Here is a 21,143-nt window from a genome sequence, read left to right as displayed (position 1 = left end):
GAGACAGTTTTCTCCAACGTGATCATTGTGAATCTCAGAGAACACCCAGATACACTGTAAATGACATATGCATTGACATTTACATGTGTACTGTCATGCAAAACCATTTCCTGCTACACTGGATGTAATACTATAACTGAATGAAAAAACATTCTGATTTTGTGATATCATTTTTCAAGCCATGGTCAGTGTACATAAAGGTTCTTCAGGATAAACCTCATTGGTGCAGAGTAATAGATTTCAAATTCTGTGTTCTTACCTAGTGCTTTACAGCAAATTGCACTTCTAAGTCTTGCAGGCAGTGAGATTCCTTGGAAGGAACTCAACTTGCCCAAGGTATCCCATCTTTTCCATGGGAGAGTAGCAATGAATGCATATTCAAATGCTGGAAGTTTGAAATGCAGAAACCTGAGAACTGGATAAGCAAAAAGATTAAAGACTACTACCACTCTCTACACTGTATTTCCTATCTCAAAACATGCTAGTTATGCTCAAGATATTCTTTTTCCCCTCTGACAACTCTACCCAAGCAGAAGTTGGGCATATAAAGGGTTACATCTGATTCATGGATACAACAATGTACACTTAGGCTCTTAATTGATTTATGCATTTCAAATACTACAAGAATTAAAACAGAAATTAAAACTTATTTTCCAGTTCAAAAGTGTTTCAAGAACAAACATTATCTAAAGCTTTACAGATTCGAGATGTGAGTAGTGAATGGGATACGAAGCCCTAGGGCAATGGTACAAATTTGCCCTGGATCAATGACACCCAGGAATTATTGCCAGCTGAAACAATTCAATGTTTAAGAATATACAACGTTTCAGTCCAGTTTCTAATAAGCTACGGTCCTCTTAAAAAAATTACCATCATAATGAACTGCAAAACCTACAGAAAGCTCACGGACTATATGGTCCGTGACTATATGGCTAAACTAACTTTCTGAACCATTTGAGTATCAGAAAACCTGATTCATTGTCCCTGTTTCCCTCTTTCAAGGCAATGCCAGCAAATACGCAGACTGCACCAGCCAGGCAAATCATAGCCTCAAACTTTAAGAGTTAAATTATGAGGAGTGTCTCTATACTATTTATATAGTTAAGAGAGAAAGAGAGGAGCTCCTTTAGATGGCAATTCAGACAGAATAAATTGAGTACTGCTCTGAATTTTCAATTGTTCTGTGTGAGAGCTTCCTCTCCATGAATCATGCAAGGAACCTCCTGATGTAGGCACGTAGCAACATTTGTGAGAATACTTCATTTCCTTTTCAACAAGGAACACAACATCCCAATACGACTGAACCCCACAGAAGCAGAGAACTACTGGTCAGAGCCACCAATACTATTATGAAAGTGGATGCATATGGGAAACTCTGTATACTTTCAAACCAGAACTGTATTACCCACAGACAACTCTTAGTATATACATAAACAGGTATCAGATAAGTTATTTTATTAATCTTATACAACTGTTTGAGAAAATCTGTATATTGTGCTAAATGATGGGATTATTTTACTGTTGCTGTGTTTCAGTTCTCAGTACACAGTGCTGACCTTGGCTGACTGAGGCTTCTGTTGGTTAAAAATGAAGCATTTCAGCTGGTGCCAAAAATGAGAGAACGAATCAAAGTCTATTTTGTAATTATGGAGGTTGTGATCATTTCAACATGCAAGACCAGCACCTATGTATCATGATTTCTAAAATCCCCAAGCCAGAGTCCCATTTAAGCATACAGGTAGGAGCACCAGACTTTCAGATCTGTGTAGGTTGATGTTTTTTTTGTGCACTGAAGCACTCTGGTGCCCCAGTCCCCTGTGCTCCTCAGAACAAGAACAAACACAGTGACCTATCTGACCTTTAGTTTGTTGCATGTAGAGGAGTTAAATATTGACAATCTGATTACATGCATTTAGTGCGATACATTCTGGTCAGATTCTTCTCTTATTTACATCCATGTAAACACAGTATACTAAAAGGCCATTGAAGACAACAGTACAATCCCAGTGGAAATTTGTTTTTATAAAGTAAGAGACAGGCTCAGTGTTACTGTTGCAGCTGCCCTTTGATAAGCATTACATATACTATAAGGCTGTAGGGTACAGAATGCAGCTTCCCCTGAAGGATTTCTGGGACCTTTTCATTGGGCTCAAAGATGTGGAAAAGACAGTGCAATTGTCACGTGTACGACACATAGAAAAACTGGTTCATTGACAACAGGAGAAGCCAAGGCTTTCTCCAGCTGCTGTATATGCCCATGTGAAGTCTGGCCACGGACCTTTTTTTTTTTTCATTCCTCAAACAAGAACATGCAACTGTCACCAATAGCAAAATAAAGGAAACTTTGTATGGGGCCAAAGAGGGAGACAACAATTTTTACCTTCACCTCACATAAATTGTGTCCAGTGTACTCTTCCTCGTAACCTTTGAACGTAAGACATTAGAACCCCAGTTCAGAACAGTTTCAGACACAAAGGTAAGAGACCTGTATGGCAAAGACTTTGGTATCACTGCCACCTTCACTGGGCCCACATAACATATCCAAGATTTCCATACCAAATTCACTCTCTTTGTATCTTGGCAGCCATGGCAAAGGCACATGCTGCAGTTGCAGAAGATTGAAAATAGTGTCCAAGCATAACAGTAGCATCTCTTATGGATGGTATTGAAGTAGAGATAAATGAAGCATTTTTTAATCTCAGCCAAAGTAGGAAAGTTCCCTCTTGACCCTGCCAATGCTGACCAGTATTCTAAAGCTTTACTTACATTCATCAGGAATGCATGGGTATGAAATGGTCTTACTTGCTCCTGTCTCTGGATAAAACGGATGGATGCCACTCAAATTTAAGCAATAAAGACCATCATTTGATCCATGGAGCAGCTGACACACGGACACTTCTCAGGCTTTCAAGGAGGAGTGTTTGGATTAGTTATTTTTGTTTGATTGTTTTTTTTTAATTACATGGATGTGCTTTATAAAAATGCTCTCAAAAGGTTTGGAGAAAATATGTAAAGTATATTCCCATATGAACATGAGCCACAAGGATAGCTAAATGTAGGACTAAAATAATTCTTAGTTTTTATTTGATAAACAGCAGCTGTAGAACAGCGTAGATTCTACCATCATGTTTAATAATGTTAAAGTCACAAAGTCCTAACTATTTTCTCAAACCTGTAACATACATTTTAAAATACTGACTCCCGCTAAGGGAGGGAGTATGCCCACTTCATATTCTTGTGATGTGTCATATGAGTTCAATTTTTCCTGTTCTATCTACAATACAGCCACATTCACATATGGGGTAGACACTTCTGCATGACTGATTTTGGTTTGCTATCTGTCTTACTGTTTGTTCATAGAAACACCTAATTGTATAACTAATGCAGGGTCTGGGAACTGTAGTCAGACCTGTGCTGGTGTGCATACTGAATGTTCTGCTGCTGTTCTTATACTATACAGCATCATATGTCAGTTTTATAAGAGATGGCATGGTTATTAGCTTGATTACGTTTTAGTCTTTTCCAAAATAAATAATATAGAAAGTGAATAGCAGAATAACAACTGTATCTTTTGGTTAACTTCAATGAGGACATAAGTGTCATAAGTGTCATCTAACAGAGAAAAGTGCTTATGGAGATCAGAAGAACTGAAAAAGTAAAATGAGATCCAATGGGAAACACAAACTGTAACATGGGAGTTTGTCACAACAAAAGCTCCCTCTCTTTGTTCCATACTCCCACCTCAGATGAATATACAACAGTATCACATCACGGAGTAATCTATTAGGTACCTGAGCCTGACAAGGACCTCATTAGAATATTGACTTAATAATTTCACAGTATGTTATTCATACACTGCTGACTCTTAGGCCAAGTTTGTACCACATCATTTTAGCATGTGTACTGGCACTGAGCACAAGTCCAGTCCATGTAAATCTGGAATTGTCTATATCTGTCTCCCTTTTCTACTACCAACAGAGGTTAGACTGACTCTGCTTCTAACGTGTATCTAAAGTTAAATGCCTTAGGTTAGGCAAGATGAATCTGGACTTTTTGATAGTTCATTTGAAAGGTCACAGGGTTCCTGAGTGGCAGTGGCAGAAAAACTGTCCTGTGTACCATGTGTCGCTCTCAAACAACAGGATATTCACAGCAGTAATACCATTAACACAGAGACATCCTGAAAAGAATACAGAAATCTTGCAGCTAAACTGGAGTAAATATAGTTTCACCAATATCCGTCTATGGCTTTGGCAGCTGGTATCCTTTGAAAGTTTCTCCCAGTAGCAAGTCCCTTCTCTCGCTCTCACGGTACAAATCAAAGCAGCAGCTTCTTCAACACACTGCTCCTTCCCCAAACACACTTCCATCAGCAGTCTTGGGAGACTGCCAACACACCGTATATATTTAAGTATCTTCCATTTACTGAAATGTCACCTCCTTCATTAGACACAGGTGAGTGTTTCTGTCCTTTCACTGTCTTTCTATGTCACCTGCAAACGACTTTTTTTGTTCAAGACCATGGAAATACTGTATTCTGTTTTCTCAGTCTCTGGGTTTAGTCTAAATTAATGCCTAGGTTTAGTATCAAAATACAAAGCGTTACCTAGAGAAGAAGCTAATTTAGTTTTCTTTAGAAATCAAAGTCCTCTCTTCAGCCACTGCTTAGCCTTGCACTGTGATGGACAGTACAGCTGAAATCCTCCCAATTTGTCACCTTGCAAGCACGTTGGCTATGGTAAGGTAATGTTTCCAAATTGCAAAAAATTATAGACAATAAGCCTGAGTTTGTTTATATTGAAAATTACATCAAAACAATCTATCTCCAAATTTAGTACTGGTAAAGCATATGGTATTAATGAATTAACTTATTGGAACACACAATCCGGTATAGAAACATAAGAAGAAATGACTGAAGGAGCAAGAAAGATGGATCTTTAGTGATACTCTTGTTTAGAAATAGGTTCTGAGTATAGATTTTTCTTACCACAAAAAATGGAACTAAAAAGACCCAATTTCAGTAAAAGGTTTACTAAAATAGAACTAGGATACATAAATGATTTTTAAAAAGTTTAGAACTTCCAATGCAAAAAATATCAAAATTACTTTCTTTTATCATTCTAATAACAATGTCTGATTTGTCAAAATAACAGTAAAAACTCTATAAATACCTGTTAAGGGATTATTCCAATAGCATGAAAAACCTCCAGTGAAGAAATTACACAGAATATAGAACTGTCATCATGCATTTGCATATAAAAGGCTGTTTAAAACTGACAGGCACATAAACACAAAATACATGCTATAAAATTAGTATTTTTAAGCACAGATCTTCAAATAAAGCTGGCAGAGCACCTTCATTTTAGCTAACTCATTCTCAAGAGGAATCAAAAAATGGTACAGGACCTAGCAAGATACTTTCTTCAGTCTTGTATACAGATAACAGTTTGATTATTACAATGTTTGAACATATCTTCATTAACTTACCTTAAAATATTGTTGATAATTCTTGAATAATGTATTTTTGTTAAGGATGTTATTACACATTTATAAAATAAAAGTATTCTTTATCTTTTCAAAAGATTATCAGAACTGTGATTTATTACATATTGGAGGCTGCCTGACAGAAAAAACATATATAACACTCCCAGGGACATCAAGCAGAATGCATATTTTTTTAAGTTCTTATGATGCAATGTTTGTAGGGAAATGAAGAGCTTTAATAGGCCTACCAGGAGACAAAAACCATTTTGGACTCACAAGTCCTTTAAGTCAGAAATAGAAGCAATCCAAGAGCCCTATGAAACAACACCCTAAATTTAAATTAAAGCAAACCATACCAAATGCATATTGTGGGGAAAAAAAAAAAAAAAAAAAAAAAAGAACAGAACAGTTCTGTCAAGCAAATAGAAAAAAAAAAAAGAAAATATTTTTAAACTTCTTAAACTGAAAATGTTGACTCCTTCGAAAAGATGCAAAAGCGAGTTTTAATGCATTTCATGTAAAGGCTGCGATGGCCAGGGTCATGTCCCATGTCTCTCCCCCTCAGTGATCAAGTTGAACCTAGACAGGGGCTGAAACCACAGTGGGGACTTGCATTCAAGAGTCTTGCTTGTCAGGAGTACTAGTTAACTCAGTTTTTGTCTCTGACCTATTCTACTTTGGATCAACACCGGCAGCCTGTGCGCTGGCCCAGCGAGGGCCCGTGGCTCCCCTGGCTCCAGGGTGGCCCCAGGACTGAGCTGGCTCTGCTCCCCCTCCCAGGGCACTCAGCCCCTCGTGCCCGACACCTCCGAGAGCAACCAGCACCCTGTGAAGAAGGGCATTGAAACATCTTCTCCATTAGTTTTGAAAGTAACAAGTTTTTAAGTCCTTAGTTTTTAAATCTGTTGTTCAAAATGTCTAGCATTTAATAAAGCAGTGCTTTCCCAAGCTCTCCAGGTGCCGTTCCACTGAAAAATAGAGATTCCTAAGAGTCTAGTTTTTATTTGGCTCTCTAGACACAAAATCAATTAGTCACAAAGCTTTAATCCTACTCAAATTCAGTGTTACTTATATCATAGTGCAAATTTGAAATAAACACAGAACCTTCTGCAAGATTTGAGGCATAGACTTCTGTTAAAAAGTATTTTCTGTACAAACTTCTATTTGCCTCTCATTTCTACTTAGTTTTAGAAACTACCAAGACATTATCTTAGTAGAATTCAGATACTTATTCCAAGAGTAATAGAAATAGCTTCTATTTGGATTACTCATTAAAACACCTTTCACAAACTAATGTTCACTAAATATACATATAGGCATAATTGCTGTAACCACTGATTAGCAATCTAATTTGAATTCATTTAATTAAAAGAAATGGAAGTTTTTATTGTTAAAAAATCATTATGCAAACCCCAGAGCAAAAAGAAGACACCTTGGCAAGTGAGTGAGCCCACCTCTCTCTTCAAAAGCAGAATAAACCGTTTTGTTTTTGAGAGATGTTTGTGCAAAATGCTTTTCCAAACTTTAAGTAACGGAGATTCCACAACACACCCAGAAACCTTTTCCAGCACTTTTCCAGCACTTATTATTTTGCTTATGTTATGTTCCAAAAACTATTTTACGTGTAACATAAACTCCCTTTGCATTGATTAAGGACAATTTTTATTTGTAGATATGTATGAAAATCAGTAAATGTTCTGCAAGGATATAATTAATGATAAGAATAATGCCATAGACTGACAAAATGAATATTTTGTAACAGAAAGTAAAAAACAAATGCTTTTCACTGCTACTCTTATTGAATTCTTGCTATGTTAATTAAAACTTCATCAGCTATTTTTATGCTTGAGTATATCTTACAAACACAAGAAAATGCACATTTGTACCTAAATACCTGATCCAACTCTGAAACCAGCACTGACGTAAACTCAGCATCAGCTTTGCCCCGAGGTTTGACAGTAACAACTGGTCCCTCTAGTACTGACCTAGGGAATGAAGGTCGTTGTGAGACCTGGGCTTACCCAAGTACAGAAGTATTAATTTAAATACTATATGACCTGGAATATTATCCTTTTGACAAAAGACAGTATTGCAGTTCACGTACATAAAGTGTTTATAGTACTCCTTGTAAGAAAAATATCAAGTAACACCCTCTATGTTTTAGCAGAGCTTCCGCAGGTCTTCAAATCTGTAAGAAGGCACTGAAACCTGACTTCCAATTAAAACTAATAATTGAAAAATTATTTTCCATCTGGAAGTGCAAGCAAGTTCCAAACTACAATGTTTCACAAAACAAAGCTAAAAAAAATAGCTAAGGTTTGCAGGTGCTACAACAATGCTTCCCTCTTGCCCAAATATGCAGAAAAACAATCCAGTTCTGAAATATAAAAAATAAGCCATAACCAACAGCACGAAAAGGAACTTCTTTGATTTATAAGCAGTTCTGAAGGGCTGAAAATGTTGCTTAGGAGTAATCCAGGTTTTTTTAATCAAAGTTTTATAATATGTGTTTATAAAAATATTCGGGAAGAAAATTTCAAAATGAAACTTTTGCTTTGAGGTCAACCTGACTTTGACAATATGCATCTTTGATAAACTAATATTAAGAATGTTGTTTGGAAAATGTAGGAATATTTCAGCTTCCTCAAAATCTTTTTTTGATACAAAATTAATGTAACAAGTTTCAGAGCATTTTAGTACTGAAAAGTCATAATTTAAAGTGTTGTAAATGGCATACTTAACGAAGCTCTAATGAAACATTCAATGCTGGATCAATTGTATTGCCACTGCTAAAATATTTCACATTTTTCCCTTCCTTTTTCCCTTCCTTCCAGTGGGATAGTTCCTATTCCCAACTGTGACGAACCCTACAGAGGCCAAAAATATCATTTTACCAAACTGGTAAAGAAAACTTGGCTTATTTTATTTGAAGAGTTTTCTAAATTTTGTGCATTCAGACTCAGCTATAAGTCACAACAAGGGCTAGAAAGAAAGATTTAAGGAGAAGAAAAGGAGAGATCTGAATGATTGACCTGATTAAAAAGAGCAGCTAAGGATAATTACTAAGTTGTTAATGATGGATATCTTTATGACCACTATACAAATATCAAACAGTGGTAACAAACACAAGGAAATTAGAGGAGGATTTACAAAGAGAAAACAAATGGAGATAGGACATCCAGGTAACAGAGAAGAGGATGTGCCATTGGCATCTTCTTGTTTATAGAGTTGCTGAGGAGGTTTAAGCTGAGTATTTACCTTTTCTTGGGGAAGGAGTAAAGCTTTAGGGGCTGCTTTAAAAGGTGTATTTATATGTGTGTGTCTATCTGTCTCTCCATCTGTTTCTAGTCAGCAGCAATGATCCAGTCATTATTGGGAGCTTCTGAATGGTGAACTATTGAAGTGGCTAAAGCCACACCTCTGCTAAGTTTTACTAAATGTAAGACATTCTGAATTAATTTTTAAATGAATGTATTTTGAATGAAATCAAGGCACATCTCCCAATTTAAGACGCAAAGGCACTGAGAAATGGACAGTTATAATCTCTCCAGTATTTTCTAGGTGACGGCACGATGCATGGATTTTGGAAAAGAACCCAGCGGGATATCTGGGTGCACAGAACTTTGATAAAAACATCTCCACAACCCCCAACTCACTCTGTCTAGACTTCACTGTGCATGGAACATTAAAAGGAAGGAGATTTCAGGCTGAATAACACCTACATTTGCAGTAATATAGACTGTGGAGATGGACTTCAGTTCATTATTAAGTGTTTAAAGTTTATCTCCCTTTTATACATTGAGGATGTAAAGACAATTATGAAGAACCATGAGAATAACCTAACTAGATATTTATGACTGCAACACCACTAGTACCTTCGTTATTTCAGTGTCTCCGCAAAATCCTGAATACTTTTCGCCAAGGAGCACAAATACCTCCTTCCACTAGATAGACTTTTGGAAACATGATAGTGTGACATAATAGAAGGAACTGAAATTCCTAGAAGCTTGTATCACATGTAAAGTATGCAATGTTATATCCATTTGGCCAAATGGATGAGTAGGCTGTATTTGTGAGCATCTGATTTTTGAATATCTTCAACCACTTTATACCAAGTTTTTCACATTGTCCAACCCCTGAGTATGCTCTACCACGTTTTCTACAACATACTTTCACAAAGTGCTTTCTACTGTGTTTCAAAGTCCCTATTTAACATACTGAAGTGCTACATAATGAGATATACATATGCTCAAACATTCCATTTTTTAGACGTATGTATATATTTATATATGAATCTTACATATTACATATACACATACAAAGTGGTACACATGCTACATATTCTAGCAATAAAACAAAGTTTGAGATATATAAACACATCCTCTTAATTTTGGTCTGTCTCCCCTGTCCTAAGATAATTGGAATAGCTACGTAAATAATAAAAACAGGAAATAAAACACACTTTAACAATCCATTATCAAGGGAATATTGTTTTAACAAGATATATGGAATCATATTATCATTCTGTTAATTCAATAATCTTGATGTTGTTACAAGACTGAGACAGTTATCAAAGCATGGGATCGTTCTTGTACGGAAGGATCACATCACTTAATGGGACAGAGATGTCACATAAACTACAGCGTCAAAAAGATAACAAATACAGGTCTGAGCTTGTAGTGGCAATGAATTTATGTTGGCATACATGGTTCCAACAAAATAACTGTTATTTGATAAGCATATAGGTATGTCTGGTTTTGAAGCTGCTATCATTATAGTGTTGATTTCATAAAATTCCTCACAAATGGATCTTTTGTTTTATACGCAAACACAGTCAAAATCTATACATACTTCCTATTTACAGTGGTTTCAAAGGTCTTTCATTAATTCAGCCTTACAATTACAAACATAAGAACACCTTCTCTTCTTTTGAAATGTATTGAGTATTTATAGCAATTATTATAAAATGACTTTACCCTTGAGGAAATTGGTCCTCGAGGTTTGCATGGGTTTTCAACTAAACCTGTTTCCTCAGAGAAATTTTAGGATGACTCAGTACATGACTCAGTACATTCCTGCTTCGTAACCATCAGTTAAGCTAATATTTCTTACATATTTTTAAAAATTCATATAGTTTTAGTCATAAAAAATAGACTCTGGGCACACAATTTCTTTTACTACTTTATTTCTGTGTGTAGTTGATAACAATGCCCACCCTCCCACCTACATGGCATACCAAAGTCTGAGACATACAGAAATTCAAGGTACTCATAAACTGGTTTTCATACATGTTCTTCTACTCTCACAGCTTCTAAACCCTTCTGCATATGATGTGGTCTCACATCCATTATGGAGATATTAATATAACCATATAGTTGCAAGAAGACCAGAATTCTAATGTCTTTTTAAGCTGACTATAGATCCACAGGTAAAACACCAAGACTGCCCCTTACCTACCTCTGAATGGCATGTTCGTAAGACAGATGGATAGAGGTAGTTTAATTTCTGCTACTTTTATCCTTTAGTACATATGTGCTGCCTTTCATTCAATACGGTTCATGACAGATACATCCTATGAAAACACATGAATAGAACATGCCGCACTTGAACAACCATGTGTTCAGCTACCCGAGGTCACAAAAAAAGGTGCTATTGTAGGTGCAGTGCTCCTATGCAACCATGGCCTAAACATGTAAATAAATACTTGGAATTTTAGGTATGTCTGTAAGTTACATAAATATTTATCTATATGAACAAATAGAAGATGGAGGGGTGGCATGGTGATTTAACAGGTCAAGGATGTTGCATTGTTCACAAATAGTGAATTTGAAGACCAATTCAGGACCAAATACTGAATCAGACTTAAGTCCAGGCATCTTTTGTACGTCACTATTATATACCAGCTTCGTAAGGCTATCAGCATACAGGACAGGATTTTTCTGAATGAGTAGCCCTGTTTCTGTTTTATCCTGTTTGCATTAAGATCACAGAGTAGCCACCATTACAACAACGTGACAAATGTTGAAAAAACATCCACTTTAATAGTATCTGCTGTATTTGGTATTCCTCAGAAACCAGCTGTGGGCAGATGCCCTTTGTTGCTTATCTCATACTTCTGGAAGTTGTTACACAGGCAGTACATATGAAGTGTATACTTTTCGAGCTCCAGCACCATCTCCAGATTTATACAATAGTTAGTGAATGCAGAGATAAGTTCGGGAATGGATTACCACCACCCGACCTAAAGCAGAACTGAAATAGTAAAGCTGACTGAAGAGGGCCAAACTTTTTCTTCAAAAAGTATTTTCTGTATTCTCCTAAATTTCATCTTTAGAGTTAGCTAAAACAAGATTATATGGTCAAAGTCTTTTTGTACTATTTCTCTCATTGCAGATTAATCATGGTTAACAATGAAGACTACTGTCAAGCTACCTGCAGGTAAAATAAAGTTTGCACAGCCATCATACTGGCATTTCAAAAGCACAGGATGAGTCCGATACCATGAAATTTAAAAGGCAAGAAGTCCCACTTAGTTGGTTTACTGCTACTTTGTGTCAGTCATCCTACTTGGCACACAGCAGAAGTGTTGTCTGGAATATTGTCTATATCCTGAGCGAAAAACAAAACTCCCAAAGTGAATTTGAGGGACAGAAACTATAGAAATTAGGAAAAAAATCACTTACATTTATCCAAGATGGCTGTCGCTATTACTGTTGAAACTCTGCTATGGGCTGAGGTCACAAGACCCTGTAAGCTAAAATAGAGAAGCTTCAGCTGAGGGTAACTGAAGCTGCAGCACATTAAAATACAGTTTAAGGTTATAGGTATTGATTGGAGTTTTAATTTCTTGATCTATTTTGCCCAGGGCATGAAAAGTGACTGCTGTTTTTTGGCCATTTTTCAAGCCTGGAGGGAAGAGATTTTGAGTATTATCCTCTACCTCCTTTTAAGTGTGTATGTATGTTATATATAGGACATGATATGATAGTATGATGGTTTCAGTGGCATGAGTTCAGAGTTGCCACTTTATTGTTGAAACCATACCTGATTTATTTAGATACTCCTAAATAAAATTAGAATAAAACCTTTATACAATAATGTACCATCATGAATGTAGGGAATGTGAATTATATAAAAGAAAAGCTAGCTTAAAAACCTTCAAAAATGTATTAAGATGCATCATGGAGCTTTTTTTTTCTTTTCTATAAAGGTAATTTTAAAATTATGTATCTCTGAGGGAGTTTCATAACCTTAACATCTTAGAAATACCAAAATAACTTCATAATTATTTTTATATGAATACTTAAGTTTGAAAACCTATTGCATCGTAACTTCCCAGGGCTTAAATCAAGTGTGTGATCTACTAAACAGCTAGAATCTCCTCCTAACCTGTGATATAAAGACTCTACTGTTGGCTTCAGTAAGTGGCAAGATACTGAATTTGTCACTAATTTTGGATCAAACATTTTCTCTTCTGGCCCACAAATCACTGTGCTTTTGGGAAAAGAGTTGCCATGCAAAAGAAAAAAAATAAGAAAAAAATAGAAAACAATACCTTGAGAAATTATTGTTGGTGTTAACAGCAGAGATTCGGAATAACAGAAAGAAAGAGACTAATAAAGCTCAACTGAGAAAAGTGCATGACGAACAACCCTCCAGTTCACTACCTGTACTAGGATTGCATATGATACCCACCTAGATGAATACGCACTTTTGTATGCGTATGTATAAACAGTCATATGCAAAGTGCAAAACCAAATTTCTAGACAGTGTCTTATAGGCTTTTCTTATCTGAAATGAGGAAAAGCAATTCTAAGAACACGAGGAATGCAATGAATCTGAACTACAGAAATCCTGAAGCAGCTAAGTAACAAAGGCACATATATCACATATAGTCGATATATGTGAAAGAATGACAAGTTGCCAAGAAATACAGTGAAGGGTGGAAACTCTGCTTTCTGAGCAAACTTTAAAAAAGAAATTCCCATCACATAAAACAGATGTTTACTGCTTTCTTGTGTAACCATAATGTGATTTACACAGAATATAACAGATGAGAACTAAAGAAACTACCAGAATTTACACAGAATTTACACAGAATATAACACAGAATTTACACAGAATATAACAGATGAGAACTAAAGAAACTACCAGGATACTGCATCATTTTGATGCATTAAAAGAAATAGTGTGCAGAATTAAAACTCAGAAATTCAGTGAAACTGTTACACATTAGACACATTTTTATAAAATTAACTCTAGAAATCATTCATTACATGCCTATGAAACAAGGCAGTCAAACTCATCATTTGAAAGATGAGTAAAGAAGAGAACATGATTCTAACCGAAACGACCACCGGGGAACAAACAGGTAAGGTTTTCCTACCAAAAATGACTGCTGCATTTTAGATTTTTAATAGAAAAAAGACAGCAAATCTTGTTCAAATTATGAGACAATCTGAAAAGAATGGGAGAAATTATGGCTGAAGTGTTTGTGATAGAAGACTACATAATTCACCTTTACTAAAGCTATTTCAGTACTTAGAGGACTAGTCTGAAGTTTCAGGAATGCTTGTAAGCCCACGCAGGAGTATTTCCTAGTCTCGATGCTATAGGATAGATGCCACATCAGCAGAACACCATATCCCAACTGGAACTAGTTGCTCGCTGTCTAATGAGAAACACTAACAAAAAATAGCAAACTGAAATGGAATTAATTATTTTCTCCATGAGCAGATAGACTTCCATTACAGAAATTATGCAATCTAAACAGCATGTGTTTGACTATGTAGAATGTAGTCTAATATGCTCAGTGTGTAAAGATGTAAAGCTCTATCAAGAATAAGGCCAACTCATTTCATAAGCAGTAATTTGTTTAGAAGAAAAAAAGAAAGAAAAATACAAGTGGGAAAGGGGGATTATTACTCCATCAAATGCAAAAAATTCTGTGCTATAGACACCTTTATCTGAGCTAGTCATCCGAGGCTGCCTGTATAATCAGAGAAAAATACTCATTTCTGTGGCACAATTCATTAAATCCTAATTAGATGTCTAAATCAGATCAGATAACCTGTCTCTTAAAAGTGTGTTGTCTGTGTGTTGACAACAATGTGTTGACTAAAAGTGCTTGGACTATGAGTGGTGACAAAAGGCTCTTGAGCTTGGAGTATTACGGTGAATGTCAGAGACAAGGTGTAACCACCTATTGTCTGTTAAATTAAAGCCCCTTTCCAAGAGGCCAATTACCTAACGTTGACTTCCTCTCAGTATGCCCCTTAAGTTGTAATTTGTATTTATGTTGAATAGATGTAAAACCAAACTACTCTTTGTTGATTTCACACATTCAGACTGCATCAGATAGATGTGGTGCCCTGAAACTTATTCCAGGTGAACAGAAAAAGTAAAACTGCTATCTGCTTTGGTTTTCCTCCAGGTATGAGAAGGTAACACAAGAAGAATACTGTTGAGATCTTCAGTCAGCTCATTCTCTCATCAGATGTATGGACATACCTATAATACTATATGTCCTACCTAAACCAAACAACCAACCAACCCTCAAATCCCTCTTTTTCCCTGTCAGGTTTGAAGAAGAACTCTTGTTGTGGAATAAAATGAATGAAAAAGTTACGATCTATACATACATGTGCACACACAGAGAAACCAGTCAGGGAATTCTGAGCACTAAGATTCATATTAAAAGAAAAACTGAAAAAAATCAGCACAATGCTTCAAGAAGACAGACAGTCAATAAGTTGACTCTCATGGCAATGACTATTTCAGCAAAATTCTGTTCTGAATAAAGTTCCATATGTTAAAAAGTACTTAAAATCAGATGGAGCCAAAATTAAAAATAACAAAAACACATTTTTATTGTGTAGCTCAGTATAACTTTTCCAATATTGTATATCCTTCAGATTTACACAGCTCATAAGATTAGATGTGACAGCAGCACAGTCCTCTTTAGTGATACACACGACAAACTTAGGCAGCCAGCAAGGGAACAATCACCATTTTGATAATCAATTTCAGAACTGAATTGAATTTCCCAAAATTATTTGAATGAAAATTAACTCACAGCATGATGCAGGTTGCTGCATTTGGTTTGAATGAATCAGGTGGGTAAAAATAAAATAATAGAAAAAATAAACCGTATTATTTTGTAAATATTTACAGATTAATTCAACTTTATCAACTATGAAAATTAATCAGAAAGCAGACTGACAGCACCTCATACAACTTGGTGATCACCATAAATCCAGACAATGTATCGGATTTCATCAGAATAGAGGTCATGTTTTAAATGAAGGTAGAATTTGTTATGCATTATTCATCTATCTGAAAATATTACAAGGTGGGACAACTTTTTTTATAGTTTATTACCATAGCATATTACAAACTGCATTTGTAAAATCAATGTTCAAACAATGAGTCTATGACAAGTCGTTACAAAGCATATTATAAGATGCAAATATTGTTAAAATATGTGTGCATGTTTAATGCATGAATTACAGTCATCAAGCATGTTATAAATTGTCATAAAATTTAACAAATGATAATAAGATATTTATAAATGGCATCTAAATAAAAAGTGTGCACAGAGAAGTAAATGGTACTAAAATTAATCCTTGTCTGAAAGCTCTTTTTTTCCTCATCTTTTTACACAGAACAAACCAAGTTAGGTTTTTCTTTGTTGTTGTTTTGTTTTGTTTGGATGCAAGTAAACAATGTTCTGAGATGAACTCTTCTTGCCAAGCTTCTAAGGCAGCTGGAAACTTCGGTCTTTAGAAGATTTCCAGAAGAAAATTACAGACGGTTCTCCATTAGCTAGGCAGCATTGATCAGCTTTAACAACACCTTCAAGTTTCTTGTTACAGAGAACTAAAATGCACTCAAGAAATCTGAGCTACTAATTTAACAAATTTTCCAAGGAGGCAAACTGTTGAAACTCATTATTTTAATTCTTTATCTACACATCAGAAAAAACAACTTCAACAGAGTAGGGAAGAAAGAACATTTCCTTTCAAATTTTGTACACTTGATCAGTGATACTCAGTATATAGACACTGATCTATATAAGCATTGTATGTGTTATTATAGTGTTTTATAATTCAATACCATACAGCAAAACATTGATCTGATCAGAGAAAAGGTATTTCTGTTTTTTTGCCTATGTGCAGAATATAAACGAAGAGCTGTCACCAGGATACATCCCGACTGATGGCAGAAACAAAATTTGTCTGCTTGAAAGAGAAACTGATATATGTTCCATCTATAAGAGTCAGACTAATTGGCAGACAAGATCCTGAAAATAAAGAAATGTCCTTATTTCCAAAATCATAAGATAATTGTCTAGGAAAAACCAACAACAGATTGAGTAAGAGAACGAGACATGGCAGCAACAGGAATACATTAATACCATAGTCAAGTCCTGCAAGCTTTTGTGCAGAGATCTCCTGGTATGTGAAATCACTCTTAATTATGATACAAAACTTCAATGATTTCACTGTAACTAAATAATGTTATATATCTAGTTCAAATCTGCCAGGTTTCAGCTGCCAAAGAAGCTCATGTCCAGCTTCTGAAGCACAGTCAAAGAGCATTATCAGGATCTGAGAAGTCTGATCCTGTAATAGAAATGTTGACATTGTTCTCTCTTAATTTTCTCTGAAGTTTAACAAGATTGAATGCTTGGAAACAGGACTGTCCTGGTTGTGTTAAAAACAAGTTTCTCTTTTAGTGAATTTGCCTGCCAGCTAAAGCCTTCATATTAGCTGCACTTTCCTGGAAAACCAGACACATGTTTTGGTAAACATAGCAATGGAATGCAAAGTTATTGATAAGCATGGAAGGACACCTCAAGAGAGGGGCAACGAGAAACAGGTGACCAAGAAACTGACCAACAGAGTATAACATCCCATTCATGTGATACTTCATATAAAAGTGGAAGATCATGAGGATCTCGTCCCTTCTCCTTATGGCCGACATTAGGAGAGGACCTTGCTAGTAGTCCCTGCGAACTGAGGCCTAGTGAGTGACTGAATCCAGCTCTGGCTGGCTGCAGAGTCCAGTCCAGGACTTCAGTGCCAGACCAGCAGTTGTTGAGACTTTTCAAGATTGGTTTTGTGTATTTCATATTATTTTCTCTATTCTTATTAGTAGAATTAGTAAAACATTTTTAATTTTTCCAACTCTCTTCTCTCTGTCCTTTCCCTCCCGATCGCTTGTCCTGAGTGGAAAGTGGGGAGAGGAAGTGACTAACGGAGGAAGTGGGGGTTACCAATACATCTGCCACAGTTTTTACTGTCACCCCGCAATCAAAACCTTGACAAGGACCTAAATACATTCAAGGAAGAAATAAAGTACTAATTTTGAGCAAACAAGCAAGGAACCCCAAACTTCACATTAAAAAAAAAACCAAACCAAACCAAACCAAACCCTATAAATTCATAGAAGAAAAATCTATTTCAGGCTTTTGAACACAAAGGGTTCTTGACCCTCACACTGCTGGGAGAATGTAAATGGGAAGGATCTCAAGTTTCTATCCTGTCTTATCATCTACCCTGCCCACTGTTAACACACCTGGAGGGGGCACTCACGAACACAGGATCATAAGACTTACTCAGTATCACCTACTCTCAGACTCCTCTGGACATAAGCAACGTACTTAGAAGCCTGAACTCTGAGCAGATATTCCATGCAAAGAAAGGCAACATCTCAGAGGACGTGGGGCATAAATTACTAGCTGTAGCTTTACAAAGCTTGCTCAAGACCTATTTTACAAGCAAGCACAGGCAGCCACACACATCCGTGGAACATGCCTAAGGAACACTCTTCCCTCTCATCTGCTGAACAACCAAAAATTTTCAGCTGCACATTATATATTTCCATACTGAAAACTTTACCGAAAGCACTGAATAATGTCCCTGATGCAGATGTAGTCACAGCAGTCTTGTGATCCCACTGAAAAAACAAGATCTTCAGCCCTGGGGTGCTCCTGCTGTCTGCATGTCAGAGCTGGAGAAAACAGTGCATTAAGTGCTGCTGAACTTTCCCACCCAGGAAGACATCCAGAGAACTTGTGGCTAATTGCTTTTTTCCTTGAAAGCCCTCACATGCAAGGCCCTCCACAAATTATTTGTTTCTTCACCTTTTCCAAACATAAAGGAACCTTGTAGCTGGTAAAACACAAGAAGCTTTGAAGTCAGCCTTAACCCATTCCTTCTTGTGTGTAGATCCTGCTTCCTAAAGATGTGACCATTCTGGTAAAATGACTGAGCAATGGAGAAGAGTGACTGTCTCAAAGTTAAATTGAAGGTCAAGAGGATACTGCTGCGAAGAGTGAAAGATGCTGTGCAGGAGACTCCTCCATCCTTCCTGCAATGACATTGCTCCCTGCTTGCTAGTGACACCGCTGGTACTGTTTAACCTCACTTGTAAATGGGGCCAAGTTTCACAATCCACCAGAGGTAAAAAACCCCAAAACACAACAGATGACAAGAATAGAACACAAAACAAAATGAACAAAACATCCTAGAGTAAAATGAGGCAGGAAAAAGGTGATGAAAAGATTAATATCTTAAATAAAATTAGCAATAAGTAGTTTCTCTTTTTCATATTTTTTTTTTCCTTCCAAGGGTTACATGACAAATACTTAAAGAAACAACATATATCGCAGACATTATTTAATAAGGGAAGTGGTCTTACCAGCATCTACAGCTGTTGTGCAACTATAAATGCAGGAAATCATTAATGAGAAACATACAGTAATTTTCTACATACATTTTCACAGCTTCTTTGTTGAGCAGACACATAACTCTGTGGCAGAACAATTCAAGAAAAATGAAGGAGCCAACAGTCTGCTGGTTCATATAGAAATGTAGTCAATTGGACAAAGTGAAGAATATTTTCAGTCCTAGAGGACTATGTATATTAACTGGAATTATTCTCACATGGATAACTACTCAACAGGCTTTAAAACTAGCTGATGTCTGACAATGAGAGTATGTCTTCTTTCAAAAATGAAAATCTGTTTTGTTTTGATTTTTGCTTTCCCACTTTATCTTGGTCTGCTTTGTAATTAATTATTCACTTTAAAATTACTCTTTTCCTGATGTATGTGGCAGTTTATGTTAGACACACACGTTAGGAAAAAGTCCACTACTCTAAACATGAATTGTCACCTGCAGTTTAATGGTATCATACTACAGCACACAAGACCAGAAAGTCCAACTGAAAATGTTCACAATCCACTGCAAAGAACCTACAATGTACTGAGCTTGTAGTTTGGTGCAGTTCGGATTCCCAGAATGGTACTGGCACTCTTTGCATTCATACTTAGAAAAGACATTTCTTTGAAGAAGTAAAACTGAACTTTTATTGAATTGTAAGTAGAAAGTGAAATGGAAACCATGAATTCTCTTATTCAAGGAATAATCAATATTTTGTATTGAATTTCCAGACATCTCGTCTTTCTGTGTTTGCACTTGTCTGAATTTGCGTCTTCTGCTAAATTCTTCATTCTATTGGTAGTTTGTGAGTTTCTCACCCACAGATTTCTCAACAAACTATTTTATGACTAGCCCAAAATCTACAGAAGTGCAAAGATATGTCCTTTAAAGCATGTTCTTGAGGACAAGAATTGAGTGTTTAGCTGATTTAAGAGATTAGTGTAGCTAACTAAATTTTCTCCAAAGGAGGAATTGTTTCATCTAAAATGTATGAAATCTTAAAATGAAAGGCAGTTCAAGGAAAGGAGATGGTTAGAGAAATATCTGTAAGACTCAGTCTTAAGGTCTGTCTTATGAAAGACTATACTGCACTGAAAAAGATGGGTTATTCATGGCAATGAGAAGGCAATGCTGTGTCTTTCTTAAATAAAAGGATAGTGCTGAGGGATCTAGAGACTGGAGTTTTAATCTTTATACTTAATGTTCTTCTTGATCGGACCATTACAGAGTTGTTATGGACTGTATCCAGCAGATCTTGGCATTCATCTTTCAGGGTCCTGACCTAGCCTATCTGCAATTAGTCTGATGAGATTTACACATTCAGGACAGGAATAAAAGATGCTCTGTGGAGTAGAAAACCAGTTTATGCATGAACACAGGCTACTCTAGTACCAAAAAGACAGGATAAGAGGAAAAAAAGAAACAAAACAGAAGCAAAGAAACAGTGTTTGGAGTGCCCGTGACAGGACTGTAGCCTCAAATAGGATAAACAATAAATGTCCTTCATGGGCATTATAGACCAAGCCTGAAGAGACAGAAGTGGAAGGAGTATGATCAAAAGTCTCATGCTTTCCTATGTTGCATAATTCAGGTGAAAGCTTTCTCATACAGACAACTGAATGAGGATCACCGTTTTGGCAGGAACTGTGCAAAGATACCAAAGTACTTCCTCGAAGAAGAAGAGAATCAAGTCATAAAAGGTAAGAGTTTTCTTTGCAGTAACACAGAGACTGCAACTAACACAGTGCTCCTGGAATACAAACAATAAAGAGGTTGTGGCATATTTTATATAAATAATAAAGTCTAGAATCATAAAACTATATAACAGGAAAGGACTGAGAAATCGAGTAGAAAGCAGAAAAAGGCACTATACAAGTTAGTTAAATATGAAAAGCCTCTACAGACAATTCACAAGAAGGTGCATATATATAT

The 21,143-nt window shown here is 36.2% G+C and overlaps 1 protein-coding gene across 31 annotated transcripts in view; it reads right to left on the bottom strand.

Moving 5' to 3' along the window:
- FOXP2 (forkhead box P2) overlaps positions 1-21,143 on the bottom strand; it is a 422,851-nt gene that overhangs the window by 74,955 nt on the left and 326,753 nt on the right. For 3 of the 31 annotated variants that reach the window (XM_065048772.1, XM_065048773.1, XM_065048771.1), the window contains one exon: positions 12,168-12,238. The exons of the other annotated variants lie outside the window; for them this stretch is intronic. The gene's annotated coding sequence lies outside the window, so the exon portion shown is untranslated. The remainder of the gene's footprint in view (positions 1-12,167; positions 12,239-21,143) is intronic. 31 annotated transcript variants of the gene reach the window in all.

This window comes from Columba livia, chromosome 1, assembly GCF_036013475.1.
Source record: "Columba livia isolate bColLiv1 breed racing homer chromosome 1, bColLiv1.pat.W.v2, whole genome shotgun sequence".
Lineage (NCBI taxonomy): Eukaryota > Metazoa > Chordata > Aves > Columbiformes > Columbidae > Columba > Columba livia.
This window is presented reverse-complemented; position numbering and strand designations above follow the sequence as displayed.